At 43.7% G+C, this 13,250-nt stretch overlaps 1 non-coding gene across 1 annotated transcript; it reads right to left on the bottom strand.

Annotated features, from left to right (window-relative positions):
* Window positions 1-11,550: 11,550 nt before the first annotated feature.
* Window positions 11,551-11,625, bottom strand: Trnas-cga. Its single transcript has one exon. It is a non-coding gene; the product is annotated as a tRNA-Ser (tRNA).
* Between the last annotated feature and the right edge of the window lie 1,625 nt (window positions 11,626-13,250).

Genomic DNA, 13,250 nt, shown 5'->3' with positions numbered 1-13,250 from the left:
GGTGGAGATCTCTACTGAACAGCACGTTGCAAGGCATCCAAGATATGCTCAATAATGTTCATGTCTGGGGAGTTTAGTCGCCAGGGGAAGTGCTTAAACTCAGAAGAGTGTTCCTGGAGCAATCCTGTTGCAATTCTGGACGTGTTGAGTGTCGCATTGTCTGATGGAATTTCCCAAATCCGTTGGAATGCACAATGGACATGAATGGATGCAGGTGATCAGACAGGATACTTACGTAAGTGTCACCTGTCAGAGCCGTATCTAGAAGTATCAGGGGTCCCATTTCTCTCCAACTGCACACGTCCCACACCATTACAGCTCCTCCGCCAGCTTAAACAGTCCCCTGCTGATATGCAGGTTCCATGGATTTGTGAGGATATCTCCGTAACCGTACACGTCCATCCGTTCAATATGATTTGAAACGAGACTCATCGGACCAGGCAACCTGCTTTCAGTCGAATGTCGGTGTTGACGGGCCCAGGGGAGGCGTGAAGCTTTGTACCGTATAAACGAGTGGGCCTTTGTCTCCGAAAGTCCACATCGATGATGTTTCGTTGAATGGTTCTCACGCTGACACTTGTTGATGGCCCAGCACTGAAATCTGCAGCAATCTGCGGAAGAGTTGCACTTCCGTCGCGTTGAACGACTCTCTTAAGTCTTCGTTGGTCCTATTCTTGGAGGATCTTTTCCAGGCCTCAGCTATGTTGGAGATTTGATGTTTTACCTGATTCCTGATATTCACGGTACACTCGTGAAATGGTGGTACGGGAAAATCCCCTTCATCGCTATCTCGGAAATGCTTTGTCTCATCGCTCGTGCGCCGACTATAACACCACGTTCAAACTCACTTAAATTTTGATAACCTGCCACTGCAGCAGCAGTAACCGACCTAATAACCGCGCCAGACTCTTGTTGTCTTCTATAGGCGTTGCCGACCGCAGCGCCATATTCTTCCAGTTTACATACCTCTGTACTTGAATACGCATGCCTATACCACTTTCCTTGGCCCTTCAGTGTACTTTAACCACGGTGAGACGTGGTTTACAAACTTGGCCATTTCGGAAATTCTTCTAGCCTTGACCCGAAAGTCAATGATCGTGCCCCATTTGACGTCAGACAAATTGCTCAGTTTCCGCATAACACAGCGATTGCACTATTTTTCGTGTCCCTCCGATACACTTTATATACCTACTATCACCTCCTTTCTGTGCGTGGTTATCGCTTGGTGACGTCCAACATAGGCAGTGGTTACATTAATGTGATTGAACCGAGTATGCATTTCTGTAACATTTAATGGAAATGAAGGAGTGTTAGATGGAGTTACAAAACATTAAGTGGTGAGGTGGTAGATTGGGGACGGGGGGGGGGGGAGGAGGGGGGGGGGGGCGAGTGGTAAGGCAAAGGTGAGTAAGAGTAAGTGCAAAATAGTGGGATATAAGCTGAGTTGGAGGAAAAGGATGACAAGCAACACATGTAATGAAACGGTGTTGGGGTGGTGGGAAGGGGGGGGGGGGGGTTGGGCGGTTGATATAGAGTGAGGAGGAGTGAAGAATAGAAAAGATGAAGTTTTCCTTGTTAGATACAGTGTCCGTTTTCAAATATTTATTTGATCATTGGGTAACCGTTTATTGTGTGTTAGAAAGTTTCTTGGAAACAGAGAAGGTGTCTGTCTTTGCTGATTTTTATGTTGTTCATATATTTTTCTGTGTTGCATAAGTTACAACTAAACTCCATCCCAACAGGCCTCAGTACATCCGCATCCCACTTCCTTACACACTGATTCTTCCTGACTAGTGTCTTAAACTTCAGCCTACACTTCATCGTCATTTAATGCATCCTCAATTCTCTTTCCCATTCTTCCGTACATTATTATTGCCAGCAGCGTAGATGCATGAGCTGTTAAGCTGATTGTGCAGTAATTCTCTCACTTGTAGTCTCTTTCTATCTTCGGAATTGTGTGGATGACGTTTTTCTGTGATCTGAGCGGTACCCCTTACAATCCAGTATCTGAATTCGGAATCTCTGCCTGACCATAATGGAATCTTAACTGGTATCTTCCTATACCTCCCGGCCTTTTCAAGTGTACCTCCTCCTCTTGCGGTTCTTGAACGGAGTACTCGCTATTACTAACTAATATTTAATGCAGAACTCTATGAGTCTTTCTTCTCTCTCGTTTCTACTACCAACCCCATATTCTACCGTAACACTTTCTTCTACTCCTTCCCCTATAACCGTATTCCAATCCCCCATGATTATTAGATTTTCATCTCCCTTTATCTACTGAATTACTCTTTCAATGTCTACATATACTTTCTCTGGCTCTTCATCCTTTGCTTGCAACGTCGACTTGTATACCTGAACTACCTTTGTCGTTGTTGGTTTGTCATAGATTCTGAAGAGAACAACGCTATCTCTTAACTGTTCACAGTAGCTCACTCTCTGTCCTGCCTCCCTATTCATAACAAATTCTACTCCAGTTATGCTGCTATTGGTAGTACCCAACACTCATCTGACCAGAAACCCTTGTCTTCGGAAAATATATGCTCTATGTTTTTGGTTGTATTTTTAACATGTGCTTGAAATCTTTTTGTTGGGTTAACTATTTTGTGTTGTCTTTCGTGATGACTTCCTCCGTTTTTTCTGTGTATTCCTTTGTTTCCATGAGCGCAACAAAACTAAGTTCGTCAGATTTTGATATAATAATATTTTACGCTTGGAATTGTCTCTTTAGACTTTTAAGTTTTGATACAATACAATTATTTTTTGAATTTATCGTTTTTAATCTATGTTGTGATGATTTTAATTTCTTCTATTATTAATTATCTAGTTAGCATGTATTTACCTTAGTGTGGTCATTTTTTTTTTCTGTAACTGCGAGCTATTCACATTCTATAATAAAATCTTCTGTTGGTTGTCCTCTTCTGGTGAATCGACAATGTATTTTAAATCTTTTTCTAAGAGCTACTGTTCGTATTCACTTAGTGTTACGTTTGTAGCACTGACAACTTTTGGATAGCAATTGTGTGTGTGGTTTTGTGTGAGGATGTTGTTATGAGGGTCTCTCAGGTGCGATTTGAGATTGATCTACTTAGCAAAATCACACACATAATAGTAATATATTCAAAAAGCAGGACATGAACTCTGCCAACAAAACAAATAACTCAATAAAAAACACACACATGAAATAAAATCAAAACCAGACAGATAACAACAAACTGGCATTACCAGTTCAGATGCAAGGACTGTGAAGAAATCTACATTGGGGCGATTGCCAGGAGATTTGACGCAAGGTACAAAGAGTACATCACAGCATTGAAATATTGTGCATAGAACATCATATAATTCAGTAAAATCAGACTCCTCCTTTCTTTCCAAGAAAACGTTCATATTCACAAAGCATTAACACTCACTTGACTGTTACTCAATAATAAAAAATGTTGGAAATCAGACACTGGATAGAATAACTGAAAAACCTCATGAAAAACTTCCCCTTCTTCCTTCCTTCAGACCTTCTAGCTCTACGCCCCCCTTCCCCCAATTACATTTCACCTTTTTCTCCTCACCCTTTTCCTCCAACTCATTTACCATCCCACTGCTTTGCACATACTGGCCGGCCGCGGTGGTCTAGCGGTTCTAGGCGCGCAGTCCGGAACCGCGCGACTGCTACGGTCGCAGGTTCGAATCCTGCCTCGGGCATGGATGTGTGTGATGTCCTTAGGTTAGTTAGGTTTAAGTAGTTCTAAGTTCTAGGGGACTGATGACCACAGAAGTTAAGTCCCATAGTGCTCAGAGCCATTTGAACAATTTGCACATACTCTTGTGATCTTTGTCTCTCCTCCTCCCCCACCCACTTACCACTTAAATGATCAATTCCATCCATCATCCCTTCATTTCCCTTAAACATTACGTAAACACACAGTAAATTAATTAAGTGAAATAACACACATATGACGAACTGCAGAAAAAATAGCAGTTGTGGATCAAAGAAAAACTATTGCCTAATTTTGCAAAAATTATACAAAAAACACAGGAAACATATTTAGTGATACAAACAGTGGTAGTGCTACAATGTGTTTTGCTTAACATAAAAAAATGAATAGTTCTGAAAATTAGTGTGGTTTTATAGCGATATGAGCAGTACCAAACAAAGAAAGAACCCAAGAACGTCCAAGCAGGTAGTGTTTTCTGATATGAGCGGAAATAAAGACATGAAACATCGCAAGTAAAAATTATCTTGTGCAACGAACTGTTTTTCAATCCAAAAACGAAGTCAAATTGTAAATATTTTTCACTGCACACCAGTTATGATATTTTATTGCAATAAAACAAAACACGTTTTGTGACAAAGACATGCATTTCATTATAGCTGCAAAGTCAGGTTTGAAATGCCCTTAAGAATAGTAAAGCAACTCTGAACAATAAGGCTAAACAAATGGGGAATTTAATAACTGCTTATACATTTATTCCACTGTGAGAGAAGACGGTCGGTGCCTACTTGGAAATATGTTTTCTGCGGTCTACGGAACCTTGATTTACCCAAGCGTGTACTTCGGCCGAAGCAAATCGATGCCCACGAATTCCTTGCCTCAGGGCTCTAAAAATAGTTGGATCTCATGGGTAGAAATTAGGACAGAATGGAGGATGAGTATGGGCTTTTCTGCGAGATTTCTGTAGCGAAGTCATTCTGTGGAAGAGTAGCACTTGCCCATACGTTGCCAAACTTGCATCGAATTCACAGCAGAAGCTTCGCTGGGAAGCCATTACACATCCTCCAGAGTTCGAATCTCTCCTCATGCGATTTCCGTATTTTTGAAGCCCTCAAGTAAGACATTCGTGGCTGCTGAATTTCTTCGAACGAAGATATGAATGTCTGGGTACAATCATTGTTCTGTAGGCAACTGCAGATATTTTTGCAAGAAGCTTTGACCGTCTTGTATCACAGTGGAAGAAATATATTAACAGTTATGGCTATTACTTTTGAAATAACGAACAGTTTACTTACATACTCCATGTGTCTCGATTTCATTACGCTGTCCCTTACATACGAGGGCTGATGAACAATGACTGAGACTTATTCTTTTTCACAGATGTTTTACTCCATTTCAGTGTTTACATGATCTTTTCAAAGTACTTCCCTCCTACTTAAATGCACTTTCTATGGCATGCCTGCCAGAGCTCGAACCGAGGATGCAGGCTGTTCCTTTCCAGGTCCTTGAGGAGCACCTTCTTGAACACTGCTTCAGAATTCTCAAATCGAATGGTCCTAAGCTTTGCCTTTAACGATGGGAATGAGAAAAAAATCACACGGTGCAAGATCGGGGCTACAAGGCAGATGAGGTACACAGGTAATGTGGACCTGAGCCAGAAACTGCATGACTTGATTTGTGACATGAAGCCGTGCATTGTCGTCATGAAGTTGCCACACAGTCTGGGAAAGTTCTGATCGTCTCCTTGCAATGTGCTTCCTCATTTTACCCTATGCTGACGTGTAGTACGCTTCTGCAACAGTAGAGTGCGGCTGAAATGCATGCTGTAAAATCATTCCATGACAGTCAAAAAAATATCATCACCGTAATTTTCCCTGCAGATAGAAAACTTCCGCCTTTTTTGGCAATGGAGAACCTGGCGATTCCTACACTGTGCTCAGGAACATAATGATGTAGCCATGACTCATCACTGATGATAACGGATTCCTCGAACGCATCCCTCCATAAACAAAGAGACGCAGCACCTCGCGACCTCTCCATCCGCCCAGACTTTCGTTCGGGAGTCCACAGACGTAGCATTCAACGGACACAAACACAGGCACTATGGAGATGATTATGCATAATCGTAAAGACACTGCCGTATGAAGCTCTCATTGCTACACTGAAGTAACGTAACGTTACCCGCCGATCCTCACAGCTGTGTTGATTTCAGTCACAGCAGAAGCCAGAACACCGCACCCACCTTGCTTAACGCAGACAAGTCGGCCATCTTCGAAGTCCTTGAAGTACGTGGATACTGTTGCACGAGGTAGAGCATCTTGACGGAAAGCTTGCTGTAGCATTTTGTAAGTTTCAGTGGCTACGTGAATCAACGAACACAGAATTTTATTGCACTCTACTGTTCCTCTGGCGAAAGTTCCATTGGTAGGTAAGTGAAATGCAAATTAGCATCTGCGAAATACAGCGTTACTACCAACCTGCCGATACGAAGGTATTGCCGCCCATGGACATTATACATAAAAACCCGCTCTTTTCAAATATTCATGGTACAGGCAGAAAACTATCACTCAAGCTACAGGAAAAAAATCACTCTGTCTTTGTTGATCACCCCTCATACTTTGCAGCTCTTGAAACCTCGTCAAATCGGGCAGATGGAATAGCAATAACTACCGATAGCAGCATGCTATTGCTACTGTTGGTCCCGTGGTCTTTTGTTGTCCATGGTGCTGCTGCTGTTGATGCTGCTGTTGTTGCTGTTGCGAAAGTTCAAGAAACTTCGGATCCACAGAACCGGCTATCTGTTCGATTGTGTCAGTAAACAGATGGTAGGGTAAGCCCTCATCGCTGTTCAAAAATGGCTCTGAGCACTATGGGACTTAACATCTCAGGTCATCAGTCCCCTAGAACTTAGAACTACTTAAACCTAACCAACCTAAGGACATCACACGCATCCAGGCCCGAGGCAGGATTCGAACCTGCGACCGTAGCAGTCGCGCGGTTCCGGACTGAAGCGCCTAGAACCGCTAGGCCACCGCGGCCGGCCTTATCGCTGTGTTTTCGTCCACTGCTGATACCAAAGTGTCGACTGGAAAAAGAGCAAGAATCATCATTTACGCACTACACACTAATGCGCTGCATTAGCGAAAACCAGGCAGTACAGACACAAAGCACGGTCATTGTAGGTGTTGCGATGTGACGATTGACTGCACACTTCGTACATCTTGAATTAAGAGCCCCTGGTGTCCGCCGGCCAAGCTTAACGTATATAGCAGCACGGCTCACGTGACCCACCAGTCCCGTCTATTGTGGCCAGCAGAGGCGATTCTGTTACTAATAACTTGCTACATCCCTGGGTCTCCGCTGCTACCTATAACCACAGACGGCAGGCATACTACAGTTTCTGTAACGAAACCATGTAGCTCAAGATGGAATGTATGAACTCCTTACGTCTTACTGCGCTTCGCCTGTGATTCTGCAACACTGCTGTGTCACTCACCGGCTACCCACTGGCCAACAGCCACAGTTCGCTACTTCCGTTTGGCTGGCTTCTATTTGTTCCGTGAACTAGTTCTGCTCGACAGATAATTATGAGTGATTCTGAAGAGCACGATTTTTTGCATGGTGCTGTTGCTAGCACACGTCTTTTTGTTCCAAATGGATATCAGAAAACAAATTACAGGGTGTTTCAAAAATGACCGGTATATTTGAAACGGCAATAAAAACTAAACGAGCAGCGATAGAAATACACCGTTTGTTGCAATATGCTTGGGACAACAGTACATTTTCAGGCAGACAAACTTTCGAAATTACAGTAGTTACAATTTTCAACAACAAATGGCGCTGCAAGTGATGTGAACGATATAGAAGACAACGCAGTCTGTGGGTGCGCCATTCTGTACGTCGTCTTTCTGCTGTAAGCGTGTGCTGTTCACAACGTGCAAGTGTGCTGTAGACAACATGGTTTATTCCTTAGAACAGAGGATTTTTCTGGTGTTGGAATTCCACCGCCTAGAACACAGTGTTGTTGCAACAAGAAGAAGTTTTCAACGGAGGTTTAATGTAACCAAACGACCGAAAAGCGATACAATAAAGGATCTGTTTGAAAAATTTCAACGGACTGGGAACGTGACGGATGAACGTGCTGGAAAGGTAGGGCGACCGCGTATGGCAACCACAGCGCGCAACGCGCAGCTAGTGCAGCAGGTGATCCAACAGCGGCCTCGGGTTTCCGTTCGCCGTGTTGCAGCTGCGGTCCAAATGATGCCAACGTCCACGTATCGTCTCATGCGCCAGAGTTTACACCTCTTTCCATACAAAATTCAAACGCGGCAACCCCTCAGCGCCGCTACCATTGCTGCACGAGAGACATTCGCTAACAATATAGTGCACAGGATTGATGACGGTGATATGCATGTGGGCAGCATTTGGTTTACTGACGAAGCTTATTTTTACCTGGACGGCTTCGTCAATAAACAGAACTGGCGCATATGGGGAACCGAAAAGCCACATGTTGCAGTCCCATCGTCCCTGCATCCTCAAAAAGTACTGGTCTTGGCCGCCATTTCTTCCAAAGGAATCATTGGCCCATTTTTCAGATCCGAAACGATTACTGCATCACGCTGTCTGGACATTCTTCGTGAATTTGTGGCGGTACAAACTGCCTTAGACGACACTGCGAACACCTCGTGGTTTATGCAAGATGGTGCCCGGCCACATCGCACGGCCGACGTCTTTAATTTCCTGAATGAATATTTCGATGATCGTGTGATTGCTTTGGGCTACCTGAAACATACAGGAGGCGGCGTGGATTGGCCTCCCTATGCGCCAGACATGAACCCCTGTGACTTCTTTCTGTGGGGACACTTGAAAGACCAGGTGTACCGCCAGAATCCAGAAACAATTGAACAGCTGAAGCAGTACATCTCATCTGCATGTGAAGCCATTCCGCCAGACACGTTGTCAAAGGTTTCGGGTAATTTCATTCAGAGACTACGCCATATTATTGCTACGCATGGTGGATATGTGGAAAATATCGTACTATAGAGTTTCCCAGACCGCAGCGCCATCTGTTGTTGAAAATTGTAACTACTGTAATTTCGAAAGTTTGTCTGCCTGAAAATGTACTGTTGTCCCAAGCATATTGCAACAAACGGTGTATTTCTATCGCTGCTCGTTTAGTTTTTATTGCCGTTTCAAATATACCGGTCATTTTTGAAACACCCTGTAAATATGCAATACCTAATATCTTAGCCATTTTAAATAAACTTCCTCATGATGGAGAAGCTAGGCAGAACATGAACTTCGCCCAAGCACAAAACTTAACGGCAAAAGTGACGTGGAGTGTCAGAGAGAATACTGTAAAGTGTTAACGTCGTCATACGTGCTGCGAAATTGTAGGTATAGGTTCTGTATTTTCTCCACGAGAGGAATATAAAGGGGAAAATAGATTCACTCAAACGGACGATTTTAATAAAGAAGTGGCCTGCAGAACTGCGTTAGAATACTACAGTAGATGAAAGTATCATAAGACCAATAAAGTCCCTGACAGACAACAACACCAGTGCCTCGGATACATTCGTTTTTCGCTTTCTAAAAGACCCTGGTTTTCAGAAAATATAGCGGGGGACGAAAATTTCTTTTGGAACAAAGCGATATGCCGCGTTGAGAACCACATCTACACGGTCTATACATTTATTGCGTATGGAGACAACAAATGGCTCTGAGCACTATGGGGCTTAACATCTGAGGTCATCAGTCCCCGAGAACTTAGAACTACTTAAACCTAACTAACCTAAGGACAGCACATACATCCATGCCCGATGCAGGACTCAAACCTGCGACCGTAGCGGTCGCGCGGTTCCAGACTGAAGCGCCTAGAACCGCTCGGCCACAGTGGCCGGCTGGGGAGAACAAATCTGTGGTTTATCTGGGTAAAAAAATCGTACGCTACAGTGCACCAGGTTGCGCAAAACATCACGAACAAATATATTCAGTACAACTCTAAAGGAAATGGTGGCTTGCGAGTACATATAAGGCGAGAAGTTCGGCTCATTCTGGGTCACCCTAGATTCTCAAATTCTGTAAGAGTTCCATCGTATCTAATTACTATTCGGGACTGAACTGCACTATCCTTAAGAATTGGTTCATTAGATTGTTGTGATCTTTGGAAGAAGTCCGCGTTATTGTAATGCATAATACCAGCTATCATTCCATTCAAGTTGACAAATTGCCATCTTATAAGGAGCAATCAAATTAAAACGACACAGGTGGGAAAAAGTAAGTAAACTGAATAGAGGATGTGTAAAGGCTTCCCATAGAAACTCCTGGAGCGTGGACGAAACAACCTTGACAACATGCAGGCCAGCATTATCTTGCAACATAATAATGCCGGTCATCAATATTCCTGGGCGTTTGGACTTGATGGTGCGCTTCAATTTTTGCAATGCATGCATTGAGTTTGTGCAAAGTGTGCACACGTCCAAACGCCCAGGAATGTTGAAAGATGGCTTCATTCTGCTGCATGATGATGCCCGCCTACATGCTGCCAAAGTTACTTCGACCACACTGCAGGAGTTTTGCTGGGATGCCTTTACGCGTCCTCCTGCCCTCAAGCCATTTGTGTTATGTCTTCCACAGATGGCCCCTGCCAGGCAGGCTACACTTAAGACACCCCTGTGTACCATATAACAGAAACAAGCACTTGCAGGCGCAACCAGGAAGAAAACAATTCTTCAAAACAAACAGAACTTGCTAAAGACTAATGCGAACATTTTTCTGCAGAGGTCGCCTCACAGATACAGGGAAAGTTGGCGTTCTCCGCCAGCCTCCGCCGGCTTTATAAGGCCAGCATAGCATCAGTACAGCAAGTTCCTCACTGAGCTAGGACCAGCTCCAATGGACCTTACCGACGCTCTTGATGAATGGTCGTCTACAAGTTATTTGTTTTTGTGTGTATATAGTGATTGTTTGAGAAGTGTAGTGTAGTTTCAATGAACGACATTATACTGAGTGTTCTAAAATATTGAGTATTCTCCAATTTCCACATTTGTGGTGTGGGATCCTGCCCACTCTTCTCTTGTATAGGGTGTCTAGGAAGCTGTTTTTCCAGATAGCTAGGCAGTATACAAGCAAATCATATTAATGGAGTTTATTACAGTAATTGAATTGAAAATACTTAACTTTGATCTACAAGGATGTGACACAAGCAATTGCCGTCATGAAAATAATCAGTGTCCTTCAGTGTCTGCCGGCCGGAGTGGCCGAGCGGTTCTAGGCGCTTCAGTCTGGAACCGCGTGACTGCTACGGTCGCAGGTTCGAATCCTGCCTCGGGCATGGATGTGTGTGATGTCCTTAGGTTAGTTAGGTTTAAGTAGTTCTAAGTTGTAGGGGACTGATGACCTCAGATGTTAAGTCCCATAGTGCTCAGAGCCATTTGAACCATTTTTGAACCTTCAGTGTCTACAATTTCCATGTAAGCAATTGATATGGATCACTAGTTACGGCTCTTCTAGTGTGGCTCTACTAGTGGAACACTTCTAGTCCTCTCTTCTAGTGCGGCCGCGGCTAGGTGGCTCGCCGCTTTTATTATCTTCATGTAGATGCCGCTCCAGTCGTGGTGTCCTCCTAGTCAGTGTTCTATTGGCTGATGTTGTCTCACAGCCTTCTCTGCTGTATTGTACTTGATCTCCGTGCCGACGCTTATCGTTATGCCGGAACATTTGGAGCCCTGAAGAAAAATATCCATGGCCGCCGATGTGCTTCGGGCGAAGACGAGCATGCCTGGATACTATCAAGGTTCTGTAGACAACAGCAAACATGAAACTTCCTGGCAGATTAAAACTGTGTGCCGGGCCGAGACTCGAACTCGGGACCTTTGCCTTTCGCGGGCAAGTGCTCTACCAACTGAGCTACCCAAACATGACTCACGCCCCCTCCTCACAGCTTCACTTCTGCCAGTACCTCGTCTCCTACCTTCCAAACTTTAACTGGAAACTTAAACTGAAAACAGCAAAAATATTTCCTTGAAGGCATTGACGTCTTGGCTCCCTCTAGTGGGATAAATGTCTTAAATGTTAACGCGATTACTTTTGGAATAATAAACAATTTACTTCTTTTTCTCACCTCTCTCGATTTCATTTCATTGCCCCTCTTACAGAATTAGCTTAAAGCAGACATCGAGTATTGGGTTCAGAAGAGTGGGGTTCAGTTTTTCCTTGAGGAAAACGGGTTAAACTCTTACCTAAGTAAGAGAAAAGAAGTGAAAAGAATGTCTCTGAATTGGGCAATACTGCAAAGGAAATGGGACATGGAAGTGTGCGACTTCCGCCATACGACTGCCAATATAATCCTACTGAATTTAAGTGGGCTCTGTTGTGTCTAGGAATCCTGCATACTCGGTTCGCTAGACAAACAACCAAACAACTCGTATTATCGTATTAATATGTTTCATAACAACAAGACAAGTACAAATACTTAACTTTGATCTGAGAATTCTTGTAGTCCTTTATACATGATAAACCATTAGTGCAGTTACACAGATGTGTCGCAAGAAAAGGGCAACATAAATAATCAGTCATCTTCAGAATAGACAAACACAAGTAACACTTCTGGTTCTGGCGACCGCTGCCAACAAAGTCTGTCAACTGAATTGCAGTGACTGCTGATCTCAAAACTGTGCTACGTAGAGATTGGGGTAATGAAGAGGTTACGATGCGTTGGCTAACGAAATGGCCAACGTTGAAGCTGCTATCGAAGTGGGCTGCCACCAGTCGGGCGCAGCGCTCATGTCCTCTTCACCTAGGGGCCGCTGCAGTAGCGTTGTCGTCCTGGAGAGAGGTCGGTCAGCATGCGATTGTCTGACTTCTTCTCACAGCCTTCTCTTCTCTGTCGTTCTTGACTGGCGTGCCGGCGCTGACTTTACGCCGTAACAGGCTCAATTAAAACGAGATATTACAAGAAAGAAATTTGGCGTAAAAGCGTAAAGCACATGGAAGAGATATATGAAAGGGACTATGCAAAGCAATGCTTTAGGGATGCCACAATGGGACCGATTTTAATACGTCTGAGTGAAAACACCGAACATCAATCACAGTCTGAGGACAAACAAATTTAGTTCTTCGTAAAATCCCAGACAACATTCAGCTTTTGCAATGATAATAATATCTCTTCCTCACTGCACTTGATTTTCTTTCTCATAGGAGCTACTGTGTATAGCATCCACGTACTGCAAGATATTTAAGTCTGAAACTCCAGTATTCAACAGAACTGTTGATAAATAGTCATCGAATTGTTTGTACAAGTCTCACTTCACACAGAGTCTGTAGAATTACTTTCGTTGCACACATTCAGCCTTCCGTGCTTTTAAGATACAGCAGATTTCTACACACTTTTTTTTTTTTTTACACTGCATATCGGTGTTGAGGATGATGATCGCAGTGGCGATGAGCCTGCGACAGCTGTAAATAAAAACTATTCCACGAGGTGATTAATATTGTTGGTCTTATAGAGCTGTGGGAACAGGAATCGTGCCTGCAGCATGCAAG

The sequence above is a fragment of the Schistocerca americana genome, chromosome 4 (genome assembly GCF_021461395.2).
Source record: "Schistocerca americana isolate TAMUIC-IGC-003095 chromosome 4, iqSchAmer2.1, whole genome shotgun sequence".
In the NCBI taxonomy this organism is placed as follows: domain Eukaryota; kingdom Metazoa; phylum Arthropoda; class Insecta; order Orthoptera; family Acrididae; genus Schistocerca; species Schistocerca americana.
The sequence above is the reverse complement of the archived record's forward strand: the minus strand, read 5'-3'. Positions and strand labels throughout refer to the sequence as shown.